The sequence below is a fragment of the Fistularia commersonii genome, chromosome 35 (assembly GCF_037954325.1).
Source record: "Fistularia commersonii isolate RoL2024-O1a breed Wild chromosome 35, RoL_Fcom_v1.0, whole genome shotgun sequence".
NCBI lineage: Eukaryota > Metazoa > Chordata > Actinopteri > Syngnathiformes > Fistulariidae > Fistularia > Fistularia commersonii.
In genome coordinates, this window is record NC_141318.1 from 950,097 (window position 1) to 956,571 (window position 6,475).

Below are 6,475 nucleotides of genomic sequence, written 5' to 3' on the forward strand. Positions count from 1 at the left end.
AATGATGAACACATCAATGCATGTATGGATGAATAAATGAATGATTGAATAAAACAATGCATAGATGAATGAATGAATTTGTGAATAAATGCATGAAGACATGAATGAATGAATAATTGATAAAAATTGATAAATGTGTGCATGCATAAATGAATGAATGGGTGAATTAGTAAATCATGCATGAATGAATAAATAAATTGATGTATGAATGCATGAATGAGGAAATGAATGAATAATTGATGAATACATCAATGAATGAATGTGTGAGTTTATCGATGAATGAGTGAATAAGTATATTGATGAATGTTTGAATGAATAAGCTAATAATAAAGTGAATGTATGCATGAATGAACGAGTGAAAGAATAAATTGTTGAACGCATGCATGAATGATTGAGTGAGGAAATGAATGAATGCATGAATAAATAATCATAAATGCATGGATTTGTGAGAGTGAATGAGTGAATGAATGGATAAATGGATGCATGAATGAATGAATGAAAAAATAAACGGATTCATGAATGAATGAATGAATGTTTAAGTTAGTGAAGGAATAAATGAATGGATTGACGCATCAATGACTGAGTGAATGAATGACGTTTGACTATAAATATGTGCATGAATGAATGAGTGAATGAATACATGTATGAATGAATTGATGCATGCATGAATGAATGAATAAACTAATATGTCATATAGTGAAGGAATAAATGCATGAATTACGTTTTCTTCATTTTTATTTTCATTTATTTCATTCACTCATTCATCTCACACATTATATAGACAAGTTTTCACCCTCTCATCCACACATTTGTAAAATGTGGGTCTCCAAAGACCCTGTGAATGTGTTTGAACCGTGGGAGGAAATTGTATTCCATTTAATTCTATTTCATTTAATTTGAACGGATTAATTAATTTTATTTCATTCATTTATTTCATTGTATTCATTTAATTTATTTTAATGTATTCCCTTAATTTATTTCATGTATTTAATTGTATCCAATTCATTTATTTTATTTCATTTATGCTCCTTTTAGTTTTATTAATGGAATATTATAACTTTCCCATTTATTTTGAAGTGGAAGCCTCATTAAGATCTTGCAGAAGGTCGGATTTTACTAGCTTTTTTTTTTTTTTTTTAAATTTCCTTCGTTCCTTTCTCGACCTGGATCTCAGGGCGCTTCCGTTATTTTCCTTCTGAGCGCGCTCACTCCCCTCCACGTCGCCCGGCGCCGCCGCCGAGCGATCGTTTCCATATCGATCGACGGAGAACGCCAGACAGATCGCCGCTTATTCCAGCAGCTTTCATTCCAGCTTGTGGAGAATCCGCTGGAATGAGCGCCGCTCGCCTGCATGCATGCACGTGCATGCGTGTGTGTGTGGGTGTGTGCATGTGTGTGTGTGTGTGTGTTTTACCAAGGGAGGCTTCCTCCAAGCGATGTGATCGCGGGGAGTGTGTGCTCGCCTCCTGCATTCATAATCCCGCTGTATTTACCTCTGATGTAAATGCGAGCGGATGTGTGTGTGTGTGTGTGTGTGTGTGTGTGTGTGTGTGTGTGTGCTCTCATTTGCATACGGCAGCGAGCCGGAGAGCGAGCGAGCGCTGATGCGAGTTAGCCGCTCCAGTGCTGCCATCTGCGCGGCGGCGTTCTGAGACGGGAGGCGGCGCTTTGAGCCGAGCCGTAATTCCGACTTCAGAGAGCCCGGCCTTGTTTGGCGTCCCCCCCCCCCCCCCCCCCCCCCCCGTCGTCAAGGGCGATGCGTTTAAATAAGAATAAAAATCCAGCGGCGTGAAAATACAGGATTTAATTGCAAGGAGAAATTGGGATTATTTGACCTCTGACCTTTGGGATTAAGCTAACACCCATTGGCAGTCCCAGCAATGGATGAGAAAAGAGAAGCTAGTGCGTTAGCTGTTAGCTGCGCAGCTAACTATTAGCTGTCAACCACTGGGTAGGCTGTCAATCAGAGGATTAGATATCAACACTATGGTTAGCTGTCAATCACTTGGAAAGCTGTCAATCAGTTGGAAAGATGTCAATCACAGGGTCAGCTGTCAATCACAGGGTCAGCTGTCAATCATAGGATCAGCTGTCAATCACTTGGAAAGCTGTCAATCAGTTGGAAAGATGTCAATCATAGGATCAGCTGTCAATCACTTGGTAAGCTGTCAATCAATGGGTCAGCTGTCAATCACAAGGTCAGCTGTCAATCACTTGGTAAGCTGTCAATCAATGGGTAAGCTGTCAATCACTGGGTCAGCTGTCAATCACAGGGTCAGCTGTCAATCACTTGGTAAGCTGTCAATCAAGAGGTCCATCCAATATTCACCCTCTCATCCAGAACGCTGGGCTCCCATTGAACCTTCTGCATGTCTTTGGACCGTTGGAGGAACCCAGAGAACCCTGAGGAACCCTTAGGAACCCCACCTGGACCTTCTGGGAGGGGGCGGGGCTAACCGCTGCACCCCCAGAGTCATGTGACCTACAATCCGGGAGGAAGCGGCGCTCCGATAATACTTTTAAATACTTCATGTAACTACCGGCTGCGGAGTCAAAGATTGATTTTTTTTTTTTGAAAGAATCACACTTTTTGCCGTTAGGTTTTGTTGCCATGGCTACAAGACTGTGTCTCTGATGACCTGACAGAGGTAATCATCAATCTGTGGAAAAAGAGATAATGAGGGAAAAGATTAGACGGAGACACCGGGTTTATTTTGGGCTTAAACACCTGAGAAGTGAATAAGTTCATAAAGGTTTCTTTTTGATTATTTAAAAAAAAAAAGGATCCTGGCCGGGTTTTTTTTTCCAGCGGCCTTGGAAATAATAATAAAAGTCATTAGCATCATATTTAAATAAACAAACAGATAAGAGCATCTTTCATATACAAACAAATTACAGTAATTTTTAACAATACTCGATAGCATCTTAGCAATCATAATAATATGATAAATATTGATAATAATATTATCTGGCAAAAAAATAGAATTTGATATTTAAACAGTAATCATAATAATAATAACAATAATAATAATAATCACCATCATAATAAAAATCATATAATTAATACAAGTATCGGCCAAATATAATTAATATTATTGATTTGATAATAATAATAATCACCAGCATCACAATAATAATAAAAAAATTAAATATTGCTAAGAATGTTATCTGTCAGATAAAACAAATTGATTTTGGTGTTCATTGAAAAAAAGGAATGATAATAATAATCATCACCATCATCACAATAGTCATAATAACAATGACATGAAAATTAATACTATTATCTGCCAAACAGGAAGAAATTATAAATATTAATGATTTCAAAACAATTAAATCACCAGCATCACAATAATCACAAAAATAATTATTGAAATATTATTAAGGATATTTGGTATGAATATCTGTCAGACCAAAAAATATTAGCATCCGTATAATAATACTAATAATAATAATAGTTGTTATTGTGAGAAGCAATAGTTGAACGTCCTCATATGAGGACTTTGTGCGTCCAGCAGGTCGAAGGTGGATCCAGATCTTCTCATCTCAGGCGGCTCCACGACGCTGGACTTTTTTTTTCAATGCGTGTCATCGGAGCAATGCATGTTTAACATCGTCCAATCACGGCTGCTGCTGGGAAAGGGGGCGGGGTTTAACCCGAACGCGTCAGCTGTCAATCACACGGACTGCATTAAAAGTACCAAAACGCGCCGTGAGCTAAGCTAATCCACTAGCGTGAGATGCTAATAGAAGATTTGGACGTCTGAGCTGAAAGGCCACACGAAAAAAAACAAGCTAACTGGTAGGTCAGTGTCGGAGTGCTAAAGTTAGCTTAGCATTTGCACGGTTTTTCACTTAATTGTTCAATCAGGGGCAGAATTTCACACCAGAACCGGACAGGGAACGTCTGCCAGGGGGTCCAGGGGGTCCAGGACCCCTGGTGGGCCACCTCTGGATCTGATGAGTCAAAATGGTATGGTCCATTTTCACATCTGGGCCGTACCATTCCCTGGAAATCATATTTTAAGGTGGAATTGAGCAGGAAGTTGGCGGGTGTTTTTTTTTACCAGGAGTTATTTTGGTGCGAATGATTGATCGGCAGCTGGGGTTAAGCCCCGCCCCTCAACCCAGGGCCACACGGGATTGGCCGAGCCTATATGTTTATATAAACACACACATGTGCATATATAATCATTATCCCTCTGATGTTGCTGCATCGCCTTCCATGTTGGTTTTTAAATATTTTTGTCCCACTGCAAATTTCATAAATACCATCTTCAGCTTTCATCTGGTGTGTGTCTGTGTGTGTGTGTGTGTGTGTGTGTGCGTGTGTGTGTTGATTAATTCGCCGTTTGATGTGGAGGGAGATGTTTTTCGTCGCCGCTGCGAGATCTCATCTGTTTTTCGGGTTGTTTTTTTTTTTTTTTTTTTTTTTTTTTTTGCCGTTGCATGAACGTATGCTAGGCGGCGGCGCCGCGGGTCCCCGTCCGAGGACGCCGTCTGACGCCGTCCGAGGACGCGGATATTTCGCCCGCCGCTTCCATCCTTTCAGAAACGTGTTTGTTTCTTCCGGCGGCGCTCGGCTCTTTCTCCGCTTCATCCTTCATTTTTTTTTTTTCCTTTTCCCGAAAGACATAAACCGGCGTCGACGGGTCATTAGCGCTCTGTTGACGGGGGAAATGACGGCGGCTGTTTCCATGGATACGGTCCACCGGCGTGCCCACGCCGAGCCCGGCGGCGTTATCTTTTCTGTGACTGCCGGAGGAAATGGAGGAAGGAAGGTGGAAGCAAGACAGCGCCGCCTAGTGGCTGTTTGACACCAACTGACAGCCAATCAACTGCCTTCGATTGACCGCAGCCAATCGTTGGCCTCTATCTGAGACGCAGCCAATCATCTGCTTCCATCTAGCCCACAGTGATTCACTGCCATCCTTCAAGCTCACAGCCAATGATCTGCCTCCATCTAACCAACAGCCAATCATCCGCCTCATTCTTACCAACAGCCAATGACGTGCTTCTATCAGACCAACAGCCAATCATTGCCATCCATCAAGCCCACAGCCAATCATCTGCCTCCATCTAGCCTATAGTCAATCACTGCCGTCCATCACAGCCAATCGTTGCCATCCATCAAGCTCACAGCCAATCATCTGCCTCATTTCAGCCAACAGCCAATGATGCGCCTCCATCGTGCCCACAGCCAATCATCTGCCTACGTTTAACCGCAGCCAATCATTGGCTGCTGATCCTGTGATTGACAGCTGATCCTCTGCACCTTCTGACTGACAGGTGACAACAACTAAAAGAGCGCTGAGACGTTTGTGTTTAGTCATAATTATTATGTTGCTATGAGGTCGTGTTGACCTTGACCTTGACCTTGACCTTGACCTTGACCTTCGGCTGCAGGCAGACATATTTACAGCGTTCAGTAAAAAAAAACAAAAAAAACAAAATGAAAAGTTCCTCAGAGGGTTCCTCCGTTATTCTGTTCCAGAGAAAACAACCTGGAGGCGCCGAGCCGGCGGCGGATTCATAAATCACACCCGACAACTTCCAGATGGTCACGTCCTAATTCACGCTGGAGACACACACACACACACACACACACACACACACACACACCGGTTCCTTATCAAGCCTTCGCACCTTTGGGTTCGACGGCGCCTCCGATCGATCGGGAGAGTTAATATTATAACACCGTCTCGCCGAGCGCATTAATACCGGCTCGCGGGGCCGCCCTGGATCGGGCGCTAACGGGCCCGAGATAAAAACTCGGAGGAGGAAAATGCGGCGTGGCGCCGGAGAAACCATGGACGGGCCTCGGCGGCGGGTTCGGGGAAAACAAACTCGACCTCCGGCGAGGTTCCCGCAAAGCGGCGGGATCCCGACTGCACAAATATACCGCCTTCCACAAACGATGATTGGTGTGCGTGTGTGTGTGATGGTGTGTGCCAGGAGATTAGGCCTGCCGCGCCAGGCGGTGAATATGTATGAGAGGACACGTGCACTCGTGCTTGTCGGGGTGAGGAAGTGGGTTTTGAAACCCTTTTGGGCGGGAATGAGAGGGTGAATGTTTGATGTGTGAATGAATGGTTGGATGAGAGGGTCAATACTCGTATGCTTCTTTTGGAGGCGTGAATGAGAGGGTCGATACTCGTATGCTTCTATAGGAGGCGTGAATGAGAGGGTCGATACTTGTATGCTTCTTTTGGAGGCGTGAATGAGAGGGTCGATACTTGTATGCTTCTATAGGAGGCGTGAATGAGAGGGTCGATACTCGTATGCTTATATAGGAGGCGGGAAGGAGAGGGTCAATACTCGTATGCTTCTATAGGAGGCGTGAATGAGAGGGTCGATGCTCATATGCTTCTATAGGAGGCGTGAATGAGAGGGTCGATACTCGTATGCTTCTATAGGAGGCGTGATGAGAGGGTCGATACTCGTATGCTTATATAGGAGGCGTGAATGAGAGGGTCGA